This window comes from Gossypium raimondii, chromosome 9 (genome assembly GCF_025698545.1).
Source record: "Gossypium raimondii isolate GPD5lz chromosome 9, ASM2569854v1, whole genome shotgun sequence".
Classification (NCBI taxonomy): Eukaryota; Viridiplantae; Streptophyta; class Magnoliopsida; order Malvales; family Malvaceae; genus Gossypium; species Gossypium raimondii.
Window position 1 is genome coordinate 14,669,909 of NC_068573.1, and position 17,938 is coordinate 14,687,846.

General features: G+C 33.8%; 1 pseudogene; it reads left to right on the forward strand.

Moving 5' to 3' along the window:
- The first annotated feature begins 15,357 nt into the window (after positions 1–15,357).
- LOC105798499 (uncharacterized) lies at positions 15,358–17,677 on the forward strand (annotated as a pseudogene).
- Positions 17,678–17,938: the final 261 nt, after the last annotated feature.

Here is a 17,938-nt window from a genome sequence, read left to right on the forward strand (position 1 = left end):
TCTAGAAAGCCTTTGTGGTGAACTTTTTGGAAAACCATTGTGGTGACTTCTCTAGAAAACCTTTGTGAGGAATTATCTTGAAAATTCGTAGAGTGAATTCTGTAATGACCAAGTGGTAAGATGTTAGTGTGCCTTACATGAGATATGAGTATGCTTGTGAGATATTTTCTGATATAATTCTCGACAGAGTAACCAGCTGATGAATCTGTCTTAGTGATCTGCTATGACAGGAACCTTATGTAATGGAATATGGGGTAGAGTAAGTGCCCACCAAACATACAATTTCTAAGATCATGTATTGAAGATTATCTAGGATTCTATTGCTTGAATTAAAATGTTGTATTCTTCTAAACAAGTATGTATGTTTGGACTGATTTGAAGATATGATGTGATTGGTGTTCTGGTAATCTCTGGGTCCTGTAAAGGAATCCGTCAAGAGTAGCACCTGTCGAGTATCGTTTTGAGAAGCGTATCTAACCATAAAATGCAAAGAAATTGTGTAATGAGATTTAAAGTATGGTGTAAAGTTTGACATCTACCAGTCGAGTGAAATGTGTATAAGATGGATAAGTGTAGAGATTGGAGTATGGTTGTTTGCCAACCAATAATTAGAAAGTATCTACCAAGGTCTAAGAAGGAATACAAAATTCTTGAGTCGAACAATTCTACTACACCATTTAAAGCTAATAATGAGTGAGGCTCACTAAGTTCCTTTGAACTTACATGCGTCTTTTTGTATGCAGGCCTGTGAATTGAACTAGAGCGCCGAGAAGGACCAAGCCAGGGATCGCCATGGCGGTAAACCGAGGACAATATTATGCATACAGAGAAACATTTATAGAAACATGTGTTTCAAATGACAAATAGTAATATACTCTACGAATATGTCTATTTTATCAAACAATTTGATGGAAGATTTTATTTTACCTTTGAATGTTTGTGACAAACTATACATGTATTATTCAAACCAATTGTCTTAGAAAGGATTTTAAATAAAGAAGAGATACACTCAATATGATATTTCATAGATTGAAAATTTTAGTTAAGTAAGAATTGTGACACATTATATTTGGATCCGGTGTTACAACATCTCTATATCAAACACATATAATATAATAGAAACCCTATCACACGCGTATGTTTGTGGAAACCATGAATTTAGAATAAAACGTGTGTTTAAAAATAACATGCAAAAAATAATAAAACATTTGGTTTGAAACTAATTAATTAAAATGGAGATAATATATAAACCGATAGAGATAATGAATTTTGCATGTTCAATTAAAAAATATAAAAGAATATTAAAATAAAGTTTTGGTTAAGTGGTAAATTTAAAATTTTACCAATCCAAATGGTGTGAGTTCAAATATCATAATATAATTTTTTTATTTTCATTGGTCCTTGTTAAAATAAAAGACTAGAGTACCCTCAAATAATATAACTTATTTTAATTACGAAAAGACATTTCCATAATTTTCCTAACTGAGTTGGTGCCTAGTTGACTCGTGATACCAACTCAGTCAGGGGCTTAAATAATAATAAGTATAGATATACAACCGATAGAGATAATAAATTGTGCATATTAAAATAAAAATGTATGAAATATATTAAAATGAAGTTTGGTTGAGTGGTAAATTTAAAGTTATACTAATCTAATTAATGTGGGTATGAATCCCATCAAAAATTAATTTTATTTTTATTGGTTTTAAAAGATTAAAATATCCTTAAATAATATAAATTATTTTAATTATAAAAAATATAAAAATATTTTCTTAATTTTCTTAACTAAATTAGTGTTCAATTAATTAGTAACATAATTCACTTAAAACTTATATAATAGTATAAATATATGTGGTAGAAATGCAAGAGGATTGATAATAAAGGCTTATCACCTCCTTTAAATATTAATACCTATTTCTTTTATTTTCCTTATTTTAGTTTCTAGATTAGATTTTAACTACTATATAGGTAGGGACAAATAAAGGATAAGACTAAGATCTGGAATTTAGTTAATTGAGCGGTTGAAACAAGAACTTTTACTTAGCTATAGCTGTGAATTTTTAGACCGATGAAGGAATTACTCAGACAGTGGTTGTCTTTTATTAAATTTTCTTCAAAAAAAATAAAATTGGAAGGGTTGTCTTTTCTTCTGTATAATTAAACGAAGGACCAAATCAAAGAAAATAAGTAATTAGGATACTAATTGTGAGGATAAGTTATTTAGGATATTCAGCTCCCACAAGAGATCAAAAGTAAAACTAGGGATTAAGTGAATAAATTATGTTAATTTAGAACTTATTTTGATGAGAAAAGAAATTTCTGAATGAATGGACATTGGCAGTTTGGTCAAGGGATTTATCTTGTGGCCTATCAAAAGTTCAAAATAGATTGGTGTTTGCAATGCTTGCATTTTGCATTTAATAATAACCTTTTTTGGATGGGAATTTAAATCTATAAACATAATTTGAATTATATTATAAAACTAAGAGAAAAAGTAGTGAAAAAAAAGAGAGAGAAGAGTAGATACCAAGAGAAAGATAATTCAACTTTTACTAGGGTGAGCGATTGATAAAATAAAGTGAAATTGTTTTAATATAATTGAGTCAACGAGTCGTATTTTATCATATTATGTTGATTCTTTTAAATCGAGTCGAGTAAAATAAAATTTGAATTGAGTCAAATCGAATAAATTTGTTCGAATTAAATTAAAAAACAAAATAAGAGGAAATAAAATTAGTTTGACAAACTTAATTTGATAATTTACTTGTTTAAGACCTCAAATTTATCATCTTGAATTTAAAAAAATTAATTTAGCATGTTTATTTATTTTAAATTTTTTATTTTACTTATATTTTATAAAATTTTGGAAAAATATTTTATAAACATTTTGAATTTTGGAAGATCATTTTAAATTGTTTTAATTTTTGAGGTGGACCAATTTTCATATTTTCAAAATTATCGGGGATCCAAAAGGTATTTACATCAAATTCTTATTTGAGTTATAAAATTCAAATCGACATAACTCACAAAACCCAAATTATTCGAGTTGATTAAAAAAAATCCAATAACTAAAAAATCTTGATTCGATTAATTCAAAATTCGAAAAACAAATTGATTTTACGAATCGAATCAAGTTTTACTCACCCTAACTTTTATTTGGGACGCAATTAGCTAATACATTCCCTCTTTTTATAGGGCTTCAACCACCACAGGTTACAAATGCATAAATTAGAAAATTAGGGCACCCTGTAAATTCTTTAGGGGTTACAATCGAATAAATTCTTGAGAGTTTTGGGAGTTGTGTAACACCCCAGTTTTGGCGAGTTCAAGGTTGGTGCGTAGTTTTGAAATAGCCTGTTTGGTGAAGTGGTATCCGCCTGATAGTTTCCTTTGGCGTATAGAATAGGCGTATTCCTAATACCGTTTAAGTCAAGGGTGGTTTAATGATAGATCATTATGTTGGTTGGGATGAGATAACAACCAAGTGGAGAGATGACTATGAAAGGAGTACTTGCAAAAGGTGTAATACGTCATGTTATTGGGGTAATGGTGCTAGTTGCTTTGTAAGTATAGAAATTAGGGCCCCTCTGGTTAGGGTAACTAGGTATTGTCCCGAGTGGACTCTTATTTACAATTACATTTACAATTGTAAACCACTATTAAAGATATTTTTGAAAGAGTGTGACATGTGTCAAGTTTTATCAAGGGAACATGGGTTTTATCTATAAATATATTAGTTAAATGAGCTAGAGAGAAAGGCATTTCATCTTTTTCTTTCTTTTGAAAAAGCCGTTGTGGCTTTCTTTGGAAGCCATTTCTAGTTTGCTACCCTTAGGCTGGAACTAAAGATCGGATCTATAGCAGAAGATTTCATCATATCCTGGTAAGTATTTCAGTTATGCATGAGGAATCTCGAAAAGTAGGTCTGTCATCTTTGGTGAACAATAAGATTAAACAAAAATGGGCTTTGTATGGGGTTGTCAATGTTTGAGAAGAAGATGGTAATATGTATGTGAATGAGTTTTGATGATGTTTTTATGTTTTTTGAGCAACTCTCAATATCAAGTCGAGTGTTTGGATCTGGCATTCAAGCTACTGTAATTGAGTCTCCCAAGTGAGTCTTGTATGCATACCATTCATATTAAAATATATTTGTGAACATGACCAAACCACAAATTAAAAATCATGAAAAAGTACAAAAAGAAGGATACATGTATGAGATTGTAAAAATGAAGTTAGGTCATGAATGACAGATATTAAGATATTTATTTAAGTATAATTTGAGAACTAAAGGTAAGAAGTTATTTGGCATATTAACGAGTTTGCGTAAGTGAATACCATGATTAAGTTCTCTCTGTGGAGCTTTGGTAAGGCAGTTATTGCTAACCAGACTGGTAAGTCAAAGCATGAACGAAATGAAAGACCATGTGGTTTTGACCCATGAGCAAACTAATGACTGAATTGGCCGATCGCGATACATGATGTGTGCACAAGTCTATGAGGATGAGTCCCATGGTAGCAAAGAATATGAATTGATATGATATAAATGATTCATGGCATAGCCTTTAACATAAGAATCGAAATGGCAGACCGCGATACATGAACGAATACGTAACACTATGTGGTTTTGACCCATGGCAGTATAATAAATGAGGTTATTAATGGACCATAAGTATATGACCTTGTATGGTATGTTCTATTTGGCTTGAATGGTGAGATCTATCATAAATGTATGATAAGGTTTGTATACTTGTAATTCTGATAAGATATGAATGAGTCAAATAGTTTTGAGATAATTATAGCTGAGGTAAAGTGTTATTAGGCTCAAGGTCAAGGGTTATGTAAGATCTATAAATTAATCGAATAAGTTATTGAAAAGAACTGTGTAGTTGCAAGATAATAAATGTATTCGCCAAGATGATCTGAAATGGTAAGATATGTATATATAGTTGTAGCTGTGTAAGATCTAAGGCTCTGTCATTTAGAGTTTGTTTATATTATGGTTAATGGTTGAATTAGAGTTATTTGGAATCTGTCAAGACACGATTGTCTGAGATTTAATGATCTCTCCTGAAATAATAAGGAATTTGGAAAAAAAGGTATTCTAAATATACGTATTCTTGTCGAATGGATGTGGAATTCAACTGGATGATTTAGGAAATGTCTTGTTAGTATAAATACGCGTGGTATAAAATTAGGGCATGTTTGAGTGTCATTTGGAAGGCATTCAATTTAACAAAAGTGTTCCCCAAATACATATGTCTCCGCCAAAGGTAAAAATTAGCAAATAATTGTTTGAAATAAAAGTATGACTTAAGGCATGAGTTGTTATAAGTGGATTTTGAGGATAGGTGCTGTTAAGAAGTTATTATTGTGACCAAAAACTTATGAAAAGTATGAAAGGATTTCTCAATTTATCAGATAAGAAAGGTTTAGTAGGATAAGAGCATGATAACTAGCATATAAGAGAATGATGAAACTGGGGTGGTATCCACCAGAATTAATGACACAGAATAATGAATGGCGTAACGTAGTTCATTCAAGGTGGTTAAGTTTCCCTTAAGGTATTGTTATGATCTATACTTTAGAAATCATGAAGAGTATATAAGAGATTAAAGAAGAGAGTATGTATGTGATATAAGAAATTAGGTGAGTTCGAATTGCATGATGAATGGCGTATAGGTATGCATTATGTTAAAGTGCATTGACACGACTGTGGCTAGTATGTGAAGCATGATATCTATAGGCCGTATGATTGTGACTTAAAATGTTTGGTATGAATAGTGTCAGTAACTGGGTTGTAGGTCTTTGTCTAATCACCGAGGCAGAAAATGATTGATAAGCAGCCCTCAAGGCGTATTCTAATGAATGATCGTATGATGATTTTTTTATATAGCTATATGGCGTGTTCAGCTTGGCTATTAAATGTGAGCAGTGGAATTAGAATAATTTAAGATATCGATTGAATATATGTTAAGGGCAGAACCAAGTTAAGACAGGACTGAAGGTAATGATCTAAAGAAATATAATGGGGATTTCATTGAGAGTATGTTCTGAGTATATGTTGAAAACTGAACATTCGAAGAGGGACCGTCAATAAGTCGTCACTGTGAAGATTAGACTAGGTTGAACTTAAGCATATAAAAGAAGTTCTAAAGGCTTTCGTATGCAAAGGATACTGATAAATGACCAAATTAATTAAGGAACAATTGAAGAGATAGTGGGGTGGTCGAACCCTCATTGAAATTACAAAATGAATAAGGTTGTGTCTGATAACTTGAAAAAGGGCATCTTTCTATAGATAGTGAAAATTAAGAATTAGGTATAAGAAACGGTTCTGAACATTGGTTTAAAAGAATACGGGCAAATAACCATGATCAAGAGGAGTTGAAAGAGATTTCTCAAGAGAAAGATGTCAAGGACACACGACGGTAATTGATTCAGACTACAAACTTGTGTATAGAAGGAATTAATATGCTATGTGATTTATGCAATGCTCACTGTGATAGACTGTTGATGTTGAAAGAAGAGAAGTTAGCACTTTCTGGAAACCAATCAAGGTTTAAATGATTAATTCTCACTGAGTTCTTACGAACTTACATGAGTATACTTATTGTTTCAGGTTGTTTGAGACACTGCACTTGGAGGACCGATACTGAGACTAAGCTAAGGAAGTGGTGGATCGAAGTATTTGTAATAGATTAGGGTTTTAATTTGGATATCGTTGTAATTAATTACCTTGTATTATAGTTGTAATTACCCATTGTATTTACTTACGTATTTTAACTTTGAAATTTTGTAGTCAAAGTTGTCATTATCTATAAGATTGTACAAGAAAACTAAGCTCGTGTATGTATTTGTGTGTAACACCTAAGATTCAAATCCAGTTAATCGAGTAAGGTTGAGGGCATTGCAAGTTGTATGGAAATCCGTTTATCAATGAATTCTCAACAATTCCCCTTGAATGTCCATAAACGAAAATGTTTTTTGTTAAAAATTTTAGGAAAAATCTTGTGAAAAAGAGTACAAATCTCCTATAATAAATTGCCTTAATAAAAACCTTTACTAGGAAAACCCAGTGGGGAAAAAACTTGGTTAAAGGAAAAGAGTACGAGTTTTAGACTCCCTCTAATGGCAACATTGTTGGATTCGGTTCCTATCTCGTGTGAAATGATATGTGATTTTGTGCAAGTATATACGTCGGTTCAAGTAATAAAGTGATGAGTGAGTATCATTCCCACAAGGATTGGATTGAGGCACATAATTGGTAAAGTTATTACAATAAAGTATGATTAATGCTATGTCAAAGTCAATGATAAATATGCAGTGGAAATTAGTGGAGTAATGATGTAAGCAATACGTAGAATTAATAAGTAACTGGAAATGCTATGACAAAAGTGAAAGCAGAAATTTAATGTCAATAATGAGAGTGATTATCCGAATAGACTGTAAACAAAGAAATATAAAACTAAATATGTTGTGAAAAAGATACTATGATAAAGAATAAGGATAGAGTGAGGTTGATTCAGAAGGTCGGGATTCCCTAGAATCAACCCTTATTGTCAAGAACGCCTTGGTAAGTAAGATCGTATCTACTTTATTGCACAAAAGAAGTCTAAAATGGCCTGCCTCTCGCGAAAGCAAGACCTCAAGTTACCTCGCTTGTGTCTATATTATTTTTAGATATCTTGCATGCGTTCCTTTTGTATGATCACGACTCTATGTCTAGATTCGACTACAAGCGTCAATCGAATACTTGCTCATTTCATTTAATCTTAATCCAACCAATCCAACCCTTTCGGAATTAGAATCAGTTTATAAGTATGCGAATAGTTTTCTATGTCTAGAGATTGTTGCATTTTAATTAAGAAATAAGAATAATCAAATGGAATAGTAAAGTAAATTAGATATATACGGCAACCATAAAAACAGTTAAGGTTTCATCGAAAGTAATCCTAACCCTATGAGATTTAGCTCATGGGCTGGAAAATAAAATTCCAAACCAAAATATTATCTAACATTGCAGTCAACTATTTCAAATCAATCTTTTGAAGGAATACTAATAGAAATAATGGAAAAACTTCGGAAAGCATCTTTCACTTGCCTAGTCCACACTTCGGCAGCACAATAGCCTATGATGGCTAAGAAGGACTCCCTTCGACTTTCTGTCCCTTGTGCAGTTATTCATTCCTAAGGATCTCTCTCACTCTTTTTTCACCATTTTTGAGGTTCCCTTCATCGGTTTTTATAGATAGATTAGGCTAGGGTCGGCTAACAGCTCTTGATTATCTTCTTCTCTTTTTGGGGGATTTATCTGGTATAAGTTTGAATTCGAATTTGAAATGAGACTGTTGCGCGGAAAATGTTGACTTCGTCTTCTCGAAATTGCCACAACATCTGTGTTGGCAAACTGTTTGCACTTTTCCCTGACAAAACTTCACTCATTTATTTCCTCATTCCAAAACCTGTTCCTGTCACATCAACACAAAAAACTCCACCACAAGCGATTAAAAAAACTTAATTCCAGCACAGTCCAAGTCCTAATGTAATATTAGAAATGCTAACTAAAATGTCCTCAAAATGCAACAAAATGTACTTAAGTGCAAGCAATTAGCTAGGTCTAAAGACATGAAATATAACTATTTTCAAGAGTTATCAGACCCCCAAACCTGAGTTATTGCTTGTTCTCAAGCAAAATACATCTAAATGCATGAACACACCACCATCTTGCCTTTGCAAAAAAAAAAAAAACCTTTCTCGTACTGCCTATCTATTCGAAAAATAATTTATACCCCTGTTCTCAACAACCTTCTCTTTTCCTAAAACTGATTTAAATGTCAGAGGTTTGTTCAGCAAAGGCAATGCAAAAATTTCTCCCTAAAAACAAAATTTCCTAAGTACCCATTCATTCTCTCTTTTGTCTTATAGCAAATATCTTTTTTATTTACTTAGTTCATTCATCACTTAAACAGAAGTCGCTTGCTTTAAGCTCATATCAAAATATACTATTCACATTTGTATATATTTATTCTTTTTTTTGGAACAGTAAAGTAAATTATTATTATTATTTAGGGATTTAGTATGTCACAAAATTCTTTGACTTGACAATCACGATGGAGCATAGAATGAATTGCCGAGTACTTAATCATGTCACAATTTAAAGAAAAAGTCACTCATGAAGCTAAAGGCTTTTAACTAAAAAGATGGATGGAGCATACAACTACCTCCTTAGCTGCTTAGCCCGTTTGCTACAGTGGAATGCCCTTAAAATTATACCACACACTTTCACTTAGGTCCTCCTTTCTAATCAATAGCATGATGTAGCAAAAAAAGTGATGCTGACCTAATTAGTGACTCTAAGCATTGGAGTGCATACGTGTTTAAACAAAATGTCGTAGCAATTTAACTAATGTTTGGTTTCAAAAACCACTAAAGTCATTAAAAAGATACTTACTATATCTCAAAAATCTGTAAAAAAAAATAGAGTATAGGACATCCCATTTTTAGAAATAAATTTCCAAGAAACTTACTATATCTCAATAGCTTTTCCTTTATCTGCAGTGACTCCTAGAGTCACGGGGTTAGTTTTGGCAGTGGATGGAACTGGCTCTTTTCCACACTCGTTAAACAAGAGCAAAGTAGTTGGGAAAGTAGGAAATTTTGGCATGGGTTTCGAAAAATATTTCTGGAGTGATCTTCTTAATGTCAAAACTCTATCTTTCACATACGAACAATATTGAGCTTGGTGGTTGTTGCTTTGTTCCAACTCTTCCATCATCTGGTATTGTTGCACCTTAAACAAAGACAACCTCTATTCTAACTGTTTTAGAGAAATCAAGATTTCTTGGTCATGAGAGGCAGGAGATGTTACTGTTGGAATATGTGTGGTAAAGGAAGCTTGACTATGCTAGGATGCTGTGACAAACTTAGATCCTCGAAGCTTGGCAAAAATTGTTCGCGTTATCCCACCCTTATTGAGGGTAACATCTTCAGAGGTGACTAATGCCACATTTGTCGTCTTTCATAAGGTAAAAATAAGGGAAGGAAAATTCAAACTCCTAACATTCTTATCAGCACACCTATGAACCTCTTGGAAGATAATCTTTCCTACATTTATCTGTCTTCCTTGTAGAATAGAATGCACCAGCAACATTTTTTCTTCGATACAATCATGTTATGCATAGACAAAATAAGAAGACTCCTTAAAAAATGGTACCACACTTTCCCAATTGGTTTTAATGCATCTTTTTCAACCATGTAACAATCTTGGCTTGAAATAATCCATTATGTTCCTTCAACGCATAAATCCTCTAATACTTTTGCCAACCCCTTCGATGTAATATTCTCGAAAAATTCAAAATGCTCATCTCTAGCCTCTTCGATGCCGAACTGGGCATTAATATGGTTTTCATCGAATAGCACAAATTTACCCTGCAAATAAATGAAGGGAGAATCTGGGGAATTTACATGAGTGTAAAACTCTCTTACAACTCTACCCAAAACATCCCCTGGGTATAGAATATTAGTTGAACGTCCACATGTGGGGTTCATCCTTCAATAAAAATACCTATTCAAAACAAAATTTTCATTTTAGAATATTAGTTGAATACCTTGTAGCAGCAGCATTGAAGAATATCTTTGGTTGCTGTTTTAGATTTACTCATCACACTAGCCATGAAGAAAAGGTCAGGGAAATAGAAAAATAAAATAACGGAGTAAACAACAAATAGCAGAGAGGTTGAAGACTAGAGGACCTTAAAAATGTGAACTTTGTGAGAAATGGGAAAAGTGAACCAGCTAAAGAAAATAAAAAGGGATAATGATAATACTTTTTAGGGAATGGGAAACATGAATGAGAAGGGTTATGACGTGGAGGGAAAGTTAAAAAACAGAAAAGACTTTTGGGGGAAAAAATAAATAACTGAGCCCTACATTTTGGGCTTCATACTTTGGGTTTCCCAATATTCACTAAATGCAACTGCCTAAAAATCTTTCCTTTGGATTTTTCTAACCAGTCAACTCTTTTATTAACACTTCATCATTTAGTTTGTCATGGCATAAAGTTTCTTTGTAATGTTGCGGCAAACTACTGCTCTGTATACACCAACAAATTCTACTTCTTTTATTCTACTCTTGTTCATAATAATAATAATAGAAATGAAATTGTATTAAAAATAAAGAGAATAAAAATAGAAATAGAAATAGGAAATAAAACGGAAAAAACTACTTATTAACACAAATTCAAACATTGTCTATTAACCTTGAATGTAGCCCCTGTTCTTAGGTCTTTAACAACAACAACACCATGTGAATACACTTGAATTAGTTCAAAAGGTCTTAGCCATCTAGATTTTAAGTTACCAAGAAATAATTTGAGTCCGAAATTAAATAATAATACCTACTCCCCTGGTTCAAATTGTCTTGGTAAAATTTTGGCATCATGCCATTGCTTGGTTTTTTCCTTATACAAACAGGCATTCTCATATGCTTATGTTCAAAACTCTTCCATCTCATTCAATTCTAATAATCTCTTACTGCCAGTAGTAGCCCAATCCATGTTCAACTTCTTAATCACCCAAAATGCTTTACGCTCAAGATCAACAAGTAAATGACATGGCTTACCATAAACAAGTTTAAAAGGGGACATCGCTAGTGGTGTTTTAAATGTAGTTCGATATGCCCATAGAGCTTCATCCAATCTAGTAAACCAATCATTCCGAGATGGATTCACCACTTTTTTCAGAATTTGTTTAATTTTTCTATTAGAGATTTCAGCTTGGCCATTTATCTGAGGGTGATATGTTGTGGCAATTCTATGTTTCCCTCCATTCCTGCGCAAGGCATTGGCCATTAGTTTGCAATCAAAATGTGATCTATTGCCACTGATAATGGCTCTCGGTGTACCAAATCATGTGAAAATGTTCTTATGCAAAAATTTAAATATCGACTTAGCATTATTAGAGGCTAGGGCTACTGTTTCTACCCACTTAGAAACATAGTCTACTGCCAAAAGTATGTATAGCTTCCCCCCGGATGGTGAAAACAGGCCCATAAAGTCTATTCCCCATACATTAAACGACTCAATCTCCAATATACTTTGCAACGAAATTTCCTGTCTCCTACACACATTTCTTGTTCTCTAACAACAGTTAAACTACTTATAGAATTCATGAGTATCTTTAAATAAACCTGGCCAATAAAATCTTGACTGGAGTAACTTGGCAACTGTTTTCATCCTTCCAAAATGTCCTCCATATGGGGTTGAGCGACAATGTTGTAAGACACTATGCATCTTATCATTGGAGATGCACTTCTGAATTAGTTGATCTGCATAATACTTTAATAGGAAGGGTTAATCCCAATAGTACTGTTTGGCATTGTGAAGAAATTTTTGTTTTCTTTGACCATTGAAGTTAAGTGGCATTACACCATTTACTAAGAAGTTTACTATATCGGCGTACCAAGGTAATGCCTTAGCATTGAGCAATTGTTTATCTGGGAATTCTTCCTTAATATATTTCTTTCTTTCATCTTCATTCCTTGATTCTATTATTGACAAATGGTCAGCCACTTGATTTTCGGTTCCTTTCCGATCTCTAATTTCCAAATCAAACTCTTGTAATAAAAGTATCCACCTAATCAATCTCGGCTTGACATCTTTTTTTCGTACCAAGTACTTGATAGTTGAGTGATCTATGTAGACTATGACCTTTGTTCCTATTAAATAAGAACGAAATTTGTTGAATGCAAAGACCACTGCCAGTAATTCCATCTTCGTAGTGGTATAATTAAGTTGAGTCTCTGTCAACGTCCCACTAGCGTAATATATTGCATGTAGTACCTTATTTCTCTTTTGACCCAAAACTACTCCCACAACATAATCATTGGTGTCGCACATGAGTTCAAATGACAATGTCCATTCTGGAGCAACCATAAACGGTGCTGCTACTAGTCGCTTCTTGAGTTGCTCGAAAGCCTGCAAACATTGATCATCAAAATTAAAAGGTTTATGCTGTTCAAGTAAAGTACAAGGGTTTAGAGATTTTCAAAAAATCCTTCATAAATCTTCTGTAAAATCATGCGTGTCCTAAAAAACTTCCAATACCTTTAACTTTGGTGGGCGGTGGCAGTTTTTTGATCACTTCTATTTTTGCTCTATCCACTACAATTTCTTGTTGTGACACACTATGTTCTAGGACAATGCCTTCACTGACCATGAAATGACATTTCTCCCAGTTTAATACTAGACTTGTTTCTTCAGTACAACATAAAACCATCTCCAAATTTTGTAAGCAATCTTCAAAATCATTTTCGAACACAAAGAAGTCATCCATAAAAACTTCAAGGAAATTTTCCACCATGTTCGAGAATATGACCATCATGCAACACTAGGAAGTTACTGAGGCATTACATAACCCGAACGGCATCAGCCTGAATTCGAAAGTGTCATATAGACATTTGAAAGTTGTGTTCTTTACCAGAGTTTTGAAATCAAACGAACATAATTTCAAACGAATACAAATCATCTCAATAATCATGTTAAAACCAATCCAATTCATACATAGTGTCTCTTATACGAGCCCTCGAGGCCCTAAAAATGAGTTAGAAACAAGTCGAGATTAAATCGAAAACTTAGAGAAATTTTTAGAAAATAATGAAAATTTTCTATACTTTAGGGGTCATATGGCATTGTGGCTAGGCCGTGTGATTCACAAGGCCAAGAGACACACCTGTGTCTCAAGCCCTGTGGGCATTCGAAAGAGGGACACATGGCCATGTCCCAGCCCGTGTCCATGCCCGTGTAACTCACTGACTTGGGTCACATAGCTAAGCCACACGCCCGTGTGCCAGGCCGTGTACCCTTCGAAATAACCCCACACGTCTGTGTGCTAGGCCGTGTAATAGCCTGACTTGAAACCCTTTTAAAAACTATAGGGGACACACGGCTGTGTTACCTGGCCGTGTGTCACACATGGTTGAGACACACGCCCATGTCTCTTCCCGTGTGGACAAAAATAGGCCATACAAGCCATTTTTCTTACCCATTTTGGCATGTACTTATGCCCAAAATTTTACATATATACAAACTATAACAAAGCACCAGAATCATGCAAAATCAAGCTATATACATATGGTATATTAACATACAACCAATATGCCCATAGGCACCTTAGTTGTCAACATGTAACCATGTACTCAATTTGGCCAAATAATACCATGTACTCAATTTGGCCAAATACTAATCACAAACTTCTAAAATAAGTTTACTTCAACATATGCCATTTAAATTACCTAATAACCAAACACCAAAAAATACCATTTATATCATTCCACTACTAGCACCAATAGACTTATATGTCATTGAAAACAAAGATACCAAATACACATTTAAAACATATCACATAACCTCTAAAACATGCATTTTCAAACTAGTATTTCATCTTTATTTATTCAAACACCTATCCAAAAAAAATGCTAGCATAACCATTTAAATTCATCAACATTAAACCATTCATAAGTGATTTCTTCCATACCATTTTAACAAGTCAAAAGTTACATATGTACAACATAAAAAATAAAGTGTCCAAACACATAACTTGGTAATTCATTTTTATACCAAAATGAACTAGACACATATACATATATACTTATAGCCACATATACATGCCACAATCCCAAAAAGGTTCAAAAGTTGTTAACGCTGATGGATAGTGTGAGCCGAAGTTTCGATCTGTCCCAAGTCAGCAAAAGGAATCTACAAAACAACACATAAACTCGATTAAGCTTATGAAGCTTAGTAAGTACATATCAATTTATTTAACTGAACATTAAATGAGTGAACCACTATTTTTCTTAATAAATGTTACCAAAATGTAACCATGGCATGAAAGTGCTATCAAGAGTACCAAAGTACAATAGGGGCACGTAAGTGCTATCAGGGGTACCAAAGTACAACATGAGAATGTAAGTGCGATCAGGGGTACCGAAGTACGATAGGGGCACGTAAGTGTGATCAGGGGTACCGAAGTATGACAAGGGCACGTAAGTGCAATCAGGGGTATAATTATACAATAATTATCTACTTAATTATAAATACAAATACATAAAGAAATCAAATGATATAATTTAATTACTATGAACTTACAACATGTTATACACCCCTAATCAGTGGGCCCCACTAATCCCTCCTTATTCCGTCGTTTGGTTCAATGTATTACTAATACTCGTGTAATACATTACTTTCCTAATCGGTGAAAACCACCGATTTCTAATCCCTCTCTTTTGCCCAGATTAGATGCCTCTTCAGTTTACCCTCCCTGTTTTACCCTCTGCCTCTTCTGTTCCCCTTTGCCTCTTATGTTCCTTCCTTCTAGCTTCTGCCGATTTGCCCTAAGCTTACATACGAACTGGAAGTGGCAGCTGTTCCGTAGAAGAGGAAAGGAAAGCCTTGAAAACCAAGTGCCACCTTTCCCAAATTATCCATTCCATATGGAAGCGCTAAGAGCAACATATGGAGACGACGACTCATCGGACTTCGACTCCGACCACTCCCCTACGCTGTCTCTTCCCGCCAATTCCAATCCCCAAACGGAGGAGACGCTGTCGTCTTCTCTCCCTCCGCCTCCTGTTTCTCTCCTTCACCCTCGCAATTCCCTTGGTAATTCAAACTACAACAAATTTCCCATAACTTTCTTTTACTATGCTTCCCTCACGTCGAAGGCAACTATGCTTTGCACGTTTACATTCCAGGTACTTTTTTTGAATGGCCACAGTTCTTTATCGATAATATTGAATTGAATGAATTGCCTTATTTATTTATTTATTTACTCTGTTAATTATTTCAGTTTTTATACCGTCTATAATAAAGAAAGAGATGGGTCAATTTTTGAAGAGAGTTTCATCCGTGGTTCCCAATCTCCATGTTGTGGATTTTGATGTTCCATTGAATACACTGTGTAAAGAAGAACATAAACTTGAACAAGTGGCATTGGGAAGGGAATTCCAGATAAGTTTAGGAAGGATAGTTCCTATTAGAGTTCACCAGATTGACTCTATTGTAACAATGCTTCGCCAGAAACTTCAATTTCAAAAGCGGTTTGATGTTATTCTTTACCATTATTATGCTTAGTTCCATTGTTAAATAAATAATCTTTGGGTTTTCTTCCTTATGATTCAAGGATATGGTTTTGATCTTTGTTCTTATTGCAAGTAGGTATTGGATTGATTTTAACAAATGGGAGGTTTTTATCAATGATGATCGAGCGCACATTTCTTTCACTCGAAGTCATTACGGGAGGATTACGGAGGTAAGTGTCTTGGAGTTTTCCTTTTTCTTTTCTTGAAATTGTAATTCTTTTGCATATCGAGCTTGCTTTCATTGTTTATATATATGGACATCTCAAGTGAAAAAGAAAAGCTAAAGAAAGAGGATGATATACCATAGCTTTATTGCCTATCTTATTTTGTATAGAGATGCTTGGGTTTCCAAGTTATGTTTCTAAAAGTGGTATATAATTTAGAGATTGATGCTTCAGTTGGAGTAAAAACTTCTAAATAATGTTTATTTTGCACTGGTTTGTCATACTGGTCGGGTATTTGTTCTATTCTCACTTCTAAATAATGGTGTAAGTATTTAAGTCGTATTTGCTCTCAGTAGGATGGCTATCTTATATAAAACAAATCGGGATGCTCATCTTGCAGTTCTTTTTCTTTTCCCTCTATATTCCACTGTTCTTTTATTTCCAAATAAATGGCATTTACTTTGTTGCAATTAACTCGCAGATAACTAAGCAAATTCAGGCTGTTAACGAGGTTTACAAGTTTCACAATCTTCTCGAGTTCTATAAGGTCTGTGCCGTTATAATTAATTGCCAAGTCTAATCAATACTTCATAAAATGCAGAGCAATGATCTTATTCTTATATCATATTATTTGTAAGAACAAACACATACTCTATTTCAGTAGTTTGTCAATATTCATTAGATGTATTCCTTTTCATGATTTTCCAGTTCGACTTTAGGCACCCCAACTTAGGTTTGAATTGCTGGAGACTCCTATAAACGTTGGTTGGAGCTTGAAAATTGAACCGATGATATTACAATCATAATTGTACAGATCAAAGGCCTATCAAATGTATGAACTATTTAAATCTTTCTCTGGTTATTCATGTTCTCAATGTTTAAAGTTACATTTTTTGTCGTATGGCTTTGTCTCCCGGTCTTGTATCTTTCTTAGAAGTGAGTGAAGATCTTTTAAAATTGTGCTGTAGAAATTACCGCCTTGTACGTAATTCGAAGTGATTTGTCCAATTAGCCTGGTTGAAGTACTACGACTAGTCATATCTTGATTTAGAAGGGAGCAGAAGTTAGGACTTCATTGCTTATTGTGCCTTGCAGTTGATATAACTTGTACATTTGTACATACTACCTAATAGAAAAATTAAGGAAAGTTCTAATCTGAAAAAACTCTTTTAGTGGTCATGGATTATAAAAAGTGTGATTAATTTATAATTATTCTGTGTAATCTCTTGATGTATATGTGTTAATTTAGGGGGGTTGCTCTTTTTTTCATTCATTGCATTGTGATTAACTAATGTTCTCCGGGATCCAGCAGTCAGGTGTTGGCACCACTGATAGTGAAGTACATTCCAGACCCTGCCAAATTGACGGTTCCATGAATCAAAGCGCTGCCATTGTTCCACCACTGATGCATTAGAGGCCTTTGGAATCGGTTGGTCACTCGAGCTGTAGTTTTCTGAGTTTATATATATATATATATTTGAGCCATCTATTCTTCATTCATTGTGCCACCAGATTAGTTGATTTGCCTTATACATGGTTTCTCTGTTTTGCCACTTGTGTCATTTTCTTTATTGTTGTTCCAGCATACATACAGCCATTGGGTGAGGAGTAGTCTCACTATCTCTGTTTCTTGATGA